We start from the raw sequence: 13,683 nt of genomic DNA on the forward strand, positions 1-13,683 counted from the left end.
TACCATGAAATTGTGTTTTCCTGACAGTACCCTCGATTTGATCTGAGGCTCTTTCTTACTTTGGGACCCCTTTTCTGGCTGGGAAAACTGGCCTAGGCCCTTTACATCTCCTTCCAATGCTACTTGAAAACTAAGTAGCTCCTTTAGCACTTCATCTCTCTCCTCCCTCCTTTTATTGTGCACAGGTGGAAGAAGCCAGGTGGCACCTCCAACTCTTCCTGAAAATTGCCTTAGCCAGATCTGTGGGTTCATTTGGTATATTTACTGTTTTCCACTTTGCCACGGTGACAGTTTTGCTACACATTCTACCACCACAGAATAATGATTCCTTTTCCTCCAGCTTCCAATTACACATTCTTTGCTTTCCTTCAAGTCCTGAGCTGCAGCCTCTTCAAGGCCCATATGCTTCTGCCTACCACTCAATCCCCAACACAGTGCCACATGTCATCTGTCTCATGTGTTAAAGGAACACTCTGCTTGCAGATACCAAATTCTGCTCCATAACATTCTGCCCTCAACTTCTTGGTGTAAAACTGCCAGTGAAGGAGACCTATGCATTTTGTGGGTCAGGAATTTGGACAGGGTATAGCAGGGCTGGCTTGTCTCCAGCCACAACTCCTAGAGTTTCAATAAGGATGACTCAATGGCTGCAGTTACTCGGGCAGGGGAGGGGAGGGCTGGAGGCTTCCTCACTCACATATCTGAAGCCTGGGCTGCGATGACTCAAAGGCTGGGTTCAGCTGGAATTGCCAACTTGACAATTTACATGTGGCCTCCTCATGGGCTTGAGCTTCTCACAGCATGAGAGGGAGTAACACGACAGGAAGCATCAGAACAGAGAGCATTCTAAGAGAACAAGGCAGAAGACGGTCTATCCTCCAAAATCACATAGCATCCTTTCCACATTATCTATGCACTGAAGCCCTCCCAATGCAAAAAGAGGGCACAGACACTCCATCTGTTAATGGGAATAGTGTCAAAGAATTTGCAGCCATTTTTAAACTTTCACACAGGTAAGGCTATGTCCTCTTCCGAACCTGTGCTGGCTTTGTGGCTTGCTTTGATCAACAGAATGTTCAGCTGTAAATGAGTGCAGGGTATATTGCTGGAGAGAAACTACATATAAAGAGAGAGAGAGCACGTGGAAAGAGAGGCCACATGGAGGAGAACTAAGGGTCCCGGCCTAGCCCAAGCTTCCAACATGTGAATGAGATGACTTAGAGTTTCCATCCCCTACCCAGCCACTGGCTGAATACAGCTGCGTGAGTTGATTCCCATGGTTGGCAGACAAACCATCCCTGCTCAGTCCTGTTCAAATTTCTGATCCACAGACTCACAGGTGGGAAAAAAAAAAAAAAATAGGACTCTGTTTTCAGCCACTAGTTTTTGGATAATTCAAACAGTACGGCACCATTTAGTGTTCTCTTTTCTCCTTTTGATTGCTAAATCATTTCAATAAACTCTAGAAAAGAATTTGATAAAACTGAATATCCATTCCTATAAGCCAGGCATGGAAGGATTCTTCATTAACTTGAGAAAGAATATCTAACACTAGAGGGATTTCCATGAAAGCTCTAAATCAGACAACAAACCTGGATAAAATCATTATTGTTTCAAGTGCCTACAATAAAACTCAAACACAATGAGATTTAATGTTGGAAAGGAAACAAAATTATGCTTTCAGATATGTGATTATGTAACTAGAAAATCCAAGACGATGACCTTAAAATGATTAAATACAGTCAGATAACTTGAGTTTGCCAGATAGCAACAGTTTTCCTATATTCCAGTGATACCAGTTATAAAATATGCAGAAAAGTATTTCCATTAACAACAGCACCAGAAATGTAAAATACCCCAGCTATACTAGTACTCTATTAATGTGTAATAAATCATGCCAAAGCTTAGCAGCTCAAGACAATGACTCATTATTTCTGACAAAATTGTGGTGAACCACGCAGTTCTCTGCTCTACATGATATCAGCTGCAGTATTCTGAGGCTTCTACTGGGCCGGAACATCCAAGATGGCACATTCACATGACTGGTGATTGATGCTGCTGGTCAGTTGGGAGTTCCGTGGAGATGTTGACAGGCGGTGTATCATCTTATAGCCTCTCCAGGAGGCATGGCTTCTCACAGCATGAAGACTGGCTTCCAAGAGGAGACACCAAAGAATGAGCATTCTAAAAAACTCATCTGAAAGTCCTCTCATGAACTAATAATCTCTGAAGTCCAAAAGCATCACTTCCACTGCGTTCTATTGGTCAAGTGAGTGAAAAGACAGCAAGAAAAGCAGTGATAGCAGGAGGAGTGAAAATAACACCTTTAGACATCTTTAATCTATCACACAAAGAAATAGAAATCTTAACAAAAACATGAATGAGACCTATAGGAAGAAAACAACACAAACTTAAAAGAGGACCTAAATAAATAGTAGTAGATGAGAAGAATTATGTAGAAAAGGCCATCACTCTTCCTAATTTAATACATAAATATAAAGCAATTCCAATAAAATTCATAGGGATGTTTTTGTCATGATGGGTAATTTGACTCTAAAGTTTTTCAGAAGACCAAATGAAGAGTATGATATTTTAATTCATAAAATATAGTGGTAATAAGGCATACATTGGATGGGTGGATGGATGGATGAATAAACAGGAAGAATTTCTCTACAGAGCATAAATGAAAATTGTTAAATTTGCGGGGGAAGACTCATTATCTGACATCATAAGCCCATATGGATTAAAAAGTTAAATGGACAAATGGAAGCAATAAAAATATAAGCAAATATTTATATTATCTTTAGATTAAAGAGGAATTTCTTGAATAAAAGACTCTCTTGAACTTAAAATGTATACTGATCTAGGGGCGCCTGGGTGGCGCAGTCGGTTAAGCGTCCGACTTCACCCAGGTCACGATCTCGCGGTCCGTGAGTTCGAGCCCCGCGTCGGGCTCTGGGCTGATGGCTCAGAGCCTGGAGCCTGTTTCCGATTCTGTGTCTCCCTCTCTCTCTGCCCCTCCCCCGTTCATGCTCTGTCTCTCTCTGTCCCAAAAATAAATAAACGTTGAAAAAAAAATATTAAAAAAAATGTATACTGATCTAAAATAACCATACAGAAAGTTGAAAGTCAAATGATAAACTTGGGGATATTGCAGCATAGGAGAAAAGATTCTGAACCTATGAAGAACACATAACTCAGCAAGAAAAGGGCAAAGAACAAATACCCACTAAACTCCTGTGATATGCATGGCAGACGCTAGTTTGTCAAGTGTTCATCTTCACGTACTTACCTTCTTGTCTGTGAGACAGACAACAAATAAACAAAAACAAATATTATGATGTAATGTCTGATAATAAAGGAAAGTAAAGCAAGGTCAGGGGCACTTAAGAGAGGAACTAGATAAATAGTTGATGGATGGAGGAGAGTTTAGTCAGGGTAGGCAGAGCAGAGGTAGCATTTGAGCAGAGCCCTGAATAAAATGAAGGACTGTGATGCAGCTACTCAGAGGCTGAGGGTGGTATGTTCCAGGAGAAGAAACAAGGCCAGTCTGGCTAAACTAGAGCTAGCAAGGCAGACACAAGACCTAAGAGATAGGCAGAGTTTAATATATAATCTTTTAATTTGTCCTATAAGCCATTTCTGCCATTTCCTACTCTTCATCAATGTAATTTCTAATGGCAGCCTTGGGACATTCTAGTAAGTGGATGTCCTAAGGTTGTTTTTTAAGTATCTATCTATCTATCTATTTATTGAGACAGCATGAGAGGCGGAGGGGCAGAAACAGAGGGAGAGAGAGAATCCCAAGCAGGCTTCACACTGCCAGCGCACAGCCCAACATGAGACTCAAACCCATGAAACTGTGAGATTGTGACCTGAGCCAAAACCAAGAGTCAGACGCTTAACTAACTGAGCCACCCAGGTGCCCCAGATGTCCTAAGGTTTAATAACTACATGAACCACTCTCTTACAGTTAGATGTGACATTAGATCCAATTCGAAACTACCATAAATAATGTACTGATGAATATCTTTGTGCATAAATCATTTTTGCATTTAAGAGAAACACTTTTTGGATAGGGAATATAGGTTTATTTGACCCTTTTACAACAGCCTCACTAAGGCCTCACAATCATGTTATCAAACATGATCCACTCAAGTTTTCTGTTTTGTGAGTTCTGTTCACCTTGTGGTTTTCCCATTTATCTACTGGTGATTTTTCTTATCATATTTTATTTTATTTGTTTTAACTTTTATTTTAATTCCAATTAGTTAACATGCAGTGTTATGTTAGTTTCAGGTGTGCGATATAGTGATTCAACACTTCCATACATCCTCTGCTGCTCATTATTGACTGCACTGCTTAATCCCCATCACCTGTTTAACCCATCCCCCCACCCCCCACCTCCCCTCAGATAACCATCAGTTTGGTTCTCTATAATTAAGAGTCTGTTTCTTGGTTTGTCTCTCTTTTTTCCCTTTGCTCATTTGTTTTGTTTCTTAAATTCCGCATACAAGTGAAATCATATGGTATTTGTTTTCCTTTGACTGAATTCTTTCATTTAGCATTATACTCTCCAACTTCATCCATGTCATTGCAAATGGCAAGATTTTATTCTTTTTATGGATGAATAATATTTCATTATATATACACCATATCTTCTTTATCCATTCATCAATCAGTGGACACTTGGGCTGTAACTGTACCTTGGCTATTGTAAATAATGCTGCTATAAACATAGGGGTGCATGTATTCCTTTGAATTATTGTTTTTGTATTCTTTGGGTAACTACCCAGTAGCATGATGGCTGGATTGGAGGGTAGTTCTTTTTTTTAACCTTTTGCGGAAACTCCATACTATTTTCCACAGCGACTGCACCAGTTTGCATTCCCCCAACAGTGCTAGAGGGTTACTTTTTTCTCCACATCCTTGCCAACACCTCTCACTTCTTGAGTTTTTTATTTTAGCCATTCCATCAGGTGTGAGGTGATATCTCATTGTAGTTTTGATTTGAATTTCCCTGATAATTAGTGATAATGAGCACCTTTTCATGGGTCTATGGGCCATCTGTGTATCTTTTGAGAAATGTCTGTTCATGACTTCTCCCCATTTTGAAATTGGATTATTTGTTTTTTGGGTGTTGGGAGTTTTATAAGTTGTTTTTTAAATAAGTTCTTTATATATTCTGGATACTAACCTTTTATCAGATATGTCATATGTCTCCCATTTCATAGGGTGCCTTTTAGTTTTGTTTCTTGTTTCCTTTGCTGTGCAGAAGCCTTTTATTTTGATGTAGTCCCAATAGTTTATTTTTGCTTTTGTTTCCCTTGCTTCAGGGGACCTATCTGGAAAAAAGTTGCTATGACTGATGTCAGAGAGGTTACTGCCTATGCTCTCTTCTAGGGTTTTTATGTTTTCAGGTCTCACATTTAGGTCTTCAATCCATTTTGAATTTATGGGGTAAGAAAGTATGGTGTAAGAAAGTGGTCCAGTTTCATTTTTTTGCATGTTGCTGTCCAATTTTCCTAGGACAATTTGTTGAAGAGACTGTTTTTTTTTCCACTGAATATACTTTCCTGCTTTGTTGAAAATTGACCATATAATTGTGAGTTCATTTCTGGGTTTTCTATTCGTTCCATTGACCTATGTGTCTATTTTGGTGCCAGTACCATACTGTTTTGATTACTACAGCTTTGTAGTGTATCTTGAAGTCCAGAATTGTGATGCCTCAAGCTTTGCTTTTTCAGGATTGCTTTGGCTATTTGGTGTCATTTGTAGTTCCACATAAATTTTAGGAATGTTTGTTCTAGTTCTGTGAAAAATGCTGTTGGTCTTTTGATAGGGATTGCATTAAATCTGTAGATTGTTTTGGGTAGTGTGTGTGTGTGTGTGTGTGTGTGTGTGTGTGTGTATTTGTTCTTCCAATCAATGAGCATGGAATGTCTTTCCATTTCTTTGTGTCATCTTCAATTTCTTTCATCAGTGTTTATAGTTTTCAGAGTACTGGTATTTCACCTCTTTGGTTAGGTTTATTCCTAGGTGTTCTATTATTTTTGGTGCAATTATAAATGGAATTGTTTTTTTAATTTCTCTTTCTGCTGCTTCATTATGGGTGTATAGATATACAACAGATTTCTGGGGTGCCTGGGTGGCTCAGTCAGTTAAGCATCTGACTCTTGATATTGGCTCAGGTCGTAATCTTGAAGTTGTGAGATTGGGCCCTCTGCACTGACAGTGTGGAGCTTGCTTGGGATTCTTTCTCTCCCTCTCTGTCTGTCTCTCCCTCACTTACACACACACTCTCTCTCAAAATAAATAAATAAACAAACATTAAAAAAATAATGAAATACAGGGGTGCCTGGGTGGCTCAGCCAGTTAAGCCTCTGACTCTTGATTTCGGCTCAGGTCATGATGTCACAGTTTGTGGGATTGAGCCCCACATGGGACTCTGTGCTGACATAGCACAGAGCTTGCTTGGGATTCTCTATCTTCCTCTCTCTCTGCCCCTTTCTGCACACTCTCTCTCTCAAAATAAATGAATAAACATTAAAAAAATATATAACAGATTTCTGTGTCTTGAGTTTGTATCCTGCAACTTTACTGAATTTGTGCATCAGTTCTAGCAGTGTTTTGGTGGAGTCTTTCGGGTTTTCAATATAGAGTATCATGTCATCTGCAAATAGTGAAAGTTTTACCTCTTCCTTACTGATTTGGATTCCTTTTATTTCTTTTTGTTTTCTGATTGCTGTGGCTAGGACTTCCAGTACTATGTTGAATAAAAGTGGTGAGGGGTATCTGGGTGTCTCAGTCGGTTAAGTGTCTGACTTCGGTTCAGGTCATGATCTCGTGGTTTGTGGGTTTGAGCCCCACGTCAGGCTCTGTGCTGACAGCTCAGAGCCTGGAGTCTGCTTCAGATTCTGTGTCTCCCTCTCTCTCTGCCCCTCCCCCACTCTCTCTCAAAAATGAATAAATATTTAAAAAAAATTTTTTTAAAAAGAATAAAAGTTGTGAGAGTGGACATCCTTGTCTTGTTCCTGGTGTTAGCTGTGGGTTTTTCATATATGGCCTTTCTTATGTTGAGGTATCTTTCCTCTAAACCTACTTTATTGAGGGTTTTTTTTTTTTTATCTTGAATGGATGTTGTACTTTGCCAAATGCTTTTTCTGCATCTATTGAAATGATCATATGGTTCTTATCCTTTCTCTTATTGAGGTGATGTATCACATTGATTGATTTGCAAATATCAAACTACCCTTGCAACCCAGGAATATATCCCACTTGATCACGGTGAATGATTTAAAAAATTTTTTTTAATGTTTAATTATTTCTGAGAGAGACAGAGTGTGGGTGGGTTAGGGGTAGAGAGAGAGGGAGACACAGAATCCAAAGCAGGCTCCAGGCTCTGAGCTGTCAGCACAGAGCCCAACTTGGGGCTCGAACTCATGAACTGCTAGATCATGACCCGAGCCAAAGTCAGATGTTTAACTGACTGAGCTACTCAGGCTCCCCAAGTTTAAAATGTATTGTTAGGTTTGGTTTACTAGTATTTGTTGAGGATTTTTTCATCTAAATTCATCAGAGGTATTGGCCTTAGTTCTCTCTCTCTCTCTCTGTCTCTCTTTTTTTTTTTTGGTGGTGTCTTTATCTGGTTTTGGTATCAGGGTAATGCTGGCCTCATGGAATGAATTTGGAAGTTTTCCTTCCTTTTCTATATTTTGGAATAGTTTGAGAAGAATAGATATTAACTCTTCTTTAAATGTTCGGTAGAATTTCTCTGTGTAGCCATCTGGTCCTGGATTTTTGTTTGTGGAAAGTTTTTTTTTTTAATTTTTTAAATTTTTTATTTTTTTTGTGGAAAGTTTTTTGATTACTGATTCAATTCTTTGCTGGTAATCAGGCTGTTAAAAGTTTTCTATTTTTTCTTGTTTCAGTTTTGGTAGGTTGTATGTCTCTAGGGATTTCTTCTAGCATTTCTAATTTGTTGGTATATAGTTTTTCATAATATTCTCATGTTTGTATTTCTATGGTGTTGGTTGTTATTTCTCATCTCTCATTCGTGATTTTATTTATTTGAGTCCTTTCTCTTTTTTTCTTCATAAATCTGGCTAGAGGTTTATCAATTTTCATTGATTTTTTTTCTTTTTTTAAATAAATGTTTATTCATTTTTGAGAGAGCATGAGTGGGGTGGGGGCGGGGCAGAGGATTCGAAGTGGGCTCTGCACTAACAGCAGTGAGCTCAACGTGGGGCTGGAGCTCATGAATCATGAGATTATGACCTGAGCTGAAGCTGGATGCTCAACTGACTTAGCCATCCCAGCGCCCCTTCATTGATTGTTTTCAAAGAATGAGCTCCTGTTTTCATTGACCTGTTCTATTGTTGTTGTTTTTCCAGTTTCTACATCATTTATTTCTGCTCTGATCTTTATTGTTTCCTTCCTTTTCCAGGTTTTAGGTTTTTTTTTTTTTTTTTTTGTTTTTTTTTTTTTTTTTTTGAGAGAGAGAGAGAGAGCAAGCAGGAGTTGGGTAGAGGGGGAGAAAGAGAGAATCTTAAGCAGGCTCTACACCCAGTGCTGAGCCTGACGCAGGGCTTGATTTCACGACTGACTGTGAGAGAGCCACCCAGGCGCCCCTGTTGTTCTTTTTCTAGCTCTTTTAAGTGTAAGATTAGGTTGTTTATTTACAATTTTTCTTGCATTTTGATGCAGGCTGGCATTGCTATATACTTCCCTCTTAGAATGACTTTTGCTGCTTCCCAAAGGTTTCATTTTAATTTGTTTCCTTTTTAATTTCTTCTTGTATTTCCTACTTGACCCATGCATTCTTTAGTAGCATGTCATTTAACCTCCATGTATTCGTGGCCTTTCCAGATTTTTTCTTGTGTTTGACTTCTAGTTTCATAGCATTGTGGTTAGAGAAAAGATGCATGGTATGACTTCAATATTTTAAAATTTTTTGAAGTTTGTTTTGTGGCCTACTATACAATCTATTTCATTCTATGTGCACTTGAAAAGTATGTGTATTCTGCTAAGATGGAATGTTCTGATTATATCTGTTTAGTCTATCTGGTCCAGTGTGTCATTCAAAGCCATTGTTTCCTTGTTGATTTTCTGTTTAGATGGTCTGTCTATTGATGTAAGTGGGGTATGGAAGTCCCCTTCTATTATTGCATTATTATCAATTAGTTCCTTTTTGTTTGTTATTATTTGTGTCATGTATTTGGGTGCATAGATATTTACATTTTGATGCAGGCTGGTATTGCTATGAACTTCCCTCTTAGAACCACTTTTGCTGCATCTCAAACCAGCAAACCACTTTTGCTGTTATATCTTCTTGGATTATCTCCTTTATTTATTTATTTTTTCAAAAGGAAGTTTTTTTTTTTTATTATTATTATTAATTAACTGTCTCACACACCTCTCTAACACTTTTCCCCAACATTTAAACAATTATTTGTCTCTTCATAAAAAATGATTTTGTAATATTTGCTATGTGAGAAATAGAAAGATAATTCACATTTTCTTCCATCATGGCTCAATAAAATTTATTTACTAATGATAGTTGAGAAGAATTTTCCTCAGCTTCTCAATTCATTTGTAATGTCATGTATATATTGAGGTTTATGGTCAAATCTGGGGAAGTCTATCATTCATATATCAGCTATATGATTTCGGGAAATTTTCTAGCTTTCTTGTACAGTGTCTAATCTAAAATTTGTGTGTGTGTTTTATTTTTTTTTTATTTTATTTTTTATTTTTAAAATTTTACATCCAAATTAGTTAGCATATAGTGCAACAATGATTTCAGGAGTAGATTCCTTAGGCTCCTTACCCATTTAGCCCAACCCCCTCCCGCAACCCTTCCAGTAACCCTCAGTTTGTTCTCCATATTTATGAGTCTCTTCTGTTTTGTCCCCCTCCCTGTTTTTATATTATTTTTGTTTCCCTTCCCTTATGTTCCTCTGTTTTCTCTCTTAAAGTCCTCATATGAGTGAAGTCATATGATTTTTGTCTTTCTCTGACTAATTTCACTTAGCATACTATCCTCCAGTTCCATCCACATAGTTGCAAATGGCAAGATTTCATTCTTTTTGATTGCCGAGTAATACTCCATTGTATATATATATACCACATCTTCTTTATCCATTCATTCATTGATGGACATTTGGGCTCTTTCCATACTTTGGCTATTGTTAATAGTGCTGCTATAAACATGGGGATGCATGTGTCCCTTCAAAACAGCACAACTGTATCCCATGGATAAATGCCTAGTAGTACAATTGCTGTGTCGTAGGGTAGTTCTATTTTTAGTTTTTTGAGGAACCTCCATACTGTTTTCCAGAGTGGCTGCACCAGCTTGCATTCCCATCTCTTTTATCATTATATAATGCCCTTCTTTGTCTTTTGTTAGTCTTTGTTTTAAAGTCTATTTTGTCTGATATAAGTATTGCCACTCTGGCTTTCTTTTGATATACATTTGCATGATAACTGTTTCTCCAGCCCCCTCACTTTCAATCTGCAGGTGTTTTTAGGTCTAAAATGAGTTCTCCTGTAAGAAGCATATGGATAGGTCTTGGTTTTTTATCCATTCTGTCACCCTATATCTTTTGATTGGAGTGTTTAGTCCATTTACATTCAAAGTAGTTATTGATAGATACGTATTTATTGCCATTGTATTACCTGTTTTGTGGTTGTTTCTGAAGATTTTCTCTGATCCTTTCTTGTCTTTCTCTCTTTCATGGTTTGCTGGTTTTCTTTAGTGGTATATTTGGATTTCTTTCTCTTTATTCTTTGCATATTTATTAGTGGTTTTTGATTTGTGGTTACCATTTGTATATAACCTTTTCTGCATATAGAAGTCTATATTAAATTTATGGTAATTTAAGTTTGAACCCATTCTCTACTCCAGCTCTCCCCATGTTTTAGGTATATGGTGTCTTATTTTATATACCTTTATTTTGTGAGTTCCTTGATAGGTTTCTGCTGAAAAATTCCCTGATAGCCTTATAGGGTGTCCCTTGTGTGTAACTGTCTTCTTTTGTCTTGCTGCTTTTAACTTCTTTATCAGTATATTTTGCCATTTTAATTATAATATGTCTTGGTGTGGATCTGATTTTGTTGATTTTGTTGGGGGTCCTCTGTGCACCCTGGATCTGATATCTGTTTCCTTCCTCAGATTAGAGAAGTTTTCAGCTATTATCTCTTCAAATACATTTTCTACCCCCTTTCTCTCTCTTCTTCAGGAACTCCCATAATGCAAATGTTATTACATTTGATGGAGTCACTGAGTTCCTTAAGTCTATTATTGTTTTTGCATAATTCTTTTTTCTCTTTTGTTCAGCTTAATTACTTTCCATTACTCTGTTTTCTAGGTCATTAATTTGTTCCTCTGCTTCTCCCAGACTGTAATTAATTCCATCAAGCATCTTTCTCATTTTTGAGCCCTTTCTCTGCTATGTTATTCTTATCTCTGTGTTAAGGGTCTCACTGATGTCTTCTACTCTTTTCTCAAGTCCAGTGAGTATCTTTATGATCATTACTTTAAATTCTTTATCAAGAATGTTACTTATATATGTTTCACTTAGATTTCTGGCCCTGTCCTTGTCCTGGTCTTTCATTTGTGACAAATTCTTCTGTCTAATCTCTGTGCCTGTTTCTTTGTGTTAAGAAAGTCAGCTATATCTCCCGTTCTTGAGGGTAATGACCTTATGAGGAAAGGTCCTGTAGTACCCTACTGTGTAATGTCTCCTGTTCCCCAGGGCCTGGCACTTCAGCGAGTGTCCCCAACATGTGCTGTGTGTGCTCTGCTGTTTTATCCTGGCCACTTTATCCTTCAGGCCCGTCGTCTGCAGAAGCTCTTTGCTTGTTGTGGGCAGTGTTTGATACCTGGCCTGAATGTGGTGCATTTTAATGATGTGTGCTCTGGTCTGCTTGTGTGGGTCTATTTCCACCACTGCCCAGACTGAGGCCGCACAAAATTCCCTGGTTGGAGATGTGGTGTAGGCAGGGGTTTGGGCCAGTCTTCTGGGGGAGGGAGCCCACTACACTGGGACTGAGGCAAGTGTGGGAAAGGCGATTCCACTGGAGTGTGGAGGGCAGGGCTTGGTGTAAGCAAGATAGGTAGCAGGTGTCAGTGGTAGCTAGTTCTTGCAAGTGGCCCTGTGTTTATGCTGAGACATGGAGAGAAATGGCACTGGCTATTTCCTTTGTTCCTGGAGGAGTCTCTCCATGAACACTGCCTCTCTGGGACACACTCTGAGATGAGCAACTAACCTTTCCACTGTGTGTCCAAGGCATTCTTCAGATTGCTGTTTCTGCCCTGTATATCTCTGGGTTGTCTGCCTGCCTTCTCCCCAAGAGCAGCTCCAATGCCCTCAAGGCTCTATCCCAGCCAACTCTGCTGACCTTTAAAACTCCAGGCTTTAAGCTCCACTGGTTTCCAGAATCACAAAATTCAGCCCCTCTCATTTTCCAAGCCAATTGCTGTGGGGATTTGCTTTCTTCCTGTGTTCCCCTGTGTGCTAGTCTGTCTCTCATCCTACTCCATGACCTCACCTCCTTCCCTTGTGGGGCCACGATCTGTTTCTCAAACTTTGTCTCTGTGTTTCCTACTTTCTTTGATGTGGCCTCTTCTTTACCTTTTGTTGTGGAGTTTACTCTGCTTGTCTTCTGGCTGATTTCTAGGGCATTTAGGATGATTTCATAGTTGTCTAGTTGTATTCATGGGAGGAAGTAAGCCTAGCGTCCTCCTACTCCACCACCGTCTTCCCCTCACTACTTTCTTATCAAATTTTAGAAGCATTTTCATAATAAAATGATAAACCCTATGTCATAATGTCTGGAAGGACTATTTGCCCTTTAATTTATGGCCAAAAAGAAGTGACAATGTGCAGCCAAGTGCCTGGAAGACATGGGCTTTGTGAAATCTTGTCCATTAATTGTTCATGTTTTCAGGACACACAACAATCTGACTTATGGTGATGCACACCCTCAGGGCTCCACAAGCTGTGTCTATGGTGTCGACAAGTCACTAACAATCTATGTGCCTGGGCTAGTCAGCTCTGACATGGACACAGTGAAGCACTCCTGCTATGGATTGAATGCTTGTGTTCCCTCCAAAAGTCATATGTTGAAGGCCTAGCCCCCAGTGAAATGGTATTTGGCAGTGGGAGGTAATTCAGTTTAGGTGAGGTCATGGGGTGGGGTCTATGATGGGATTAGTGCCCTTATAAGAAGAGGAAGGAACACCAGACATGTGAGGACATGGCAAATAGGGAGCTGTCTGCAAGCCAGGAAGAGTTCTCTCACCAGAGTCCAACTGCGCTGGCACCCTGCTCCTGGACTTCCAGCCCCCAGATGTGTGAGAAAAAGCAAGTTCTGTTGTTTAAGCAACACAATCTGTGGTATTTTGTTATGGTAGCCCTAGCTGACTGATACAACTTCACTTAACTCTGGGAGAATTCATTCGTTATTCACACCAACAAAATGAAACTATTCAATTGTCCTCAGCTGAGTAGCTAAAGGGTCAAGAGACTCAGGCAGAGAAAATCTGGAAAGCACCATTGGAAAGCATCCATGGCATGAAATGACATTAGCTGGTTGTCTGGCCTGAAAAGTACTCCAGGGCAATTTAAAAACAAAGAGAATTTTAGGCATTTTGAGCAATGGATATAACCCAGGATTTGA

General features: G+C 39.1%; 1 long non-coding RNA gene across 1 annotated transcript; it reads right to left on the bottom strand.

Moving 5' to 3' along the window:
- Positions 1–1,633: 1,633 nt before the first annotated feature.
- Positions 1,634–13,358, bottom strand: LOC123587459. Its single transcript, XR_006707326.1, has 2 exons — positions 13,306–13,358; positions 1,634–2,258 (listed from the first exon to the last, which is right to left on the bottom strand). It is a non-coding gene; the product is annotated as an uncharacterized LOC123587459 (long non-coding RNA).
- Positions 13,359–13,683: the final 325 nt, after the last annotated feature.

This window comes from Leopardus geoffroyi, chromosome D3, assembly GCF_018350155.1.
Source record: "Leopardus geoffroyi isolate Oge1 chromosome D3, O.geoffroyi_Oge1_pat1.0, whole genome shotgun sequence".
Classification (NCBI taxonomy): domain Eukaryota; kingdom Metazoa; phylum Chordata; class Mammalia; order Carnivora; family Felidae; genus Leopardus; species Leopardus geoffroyi.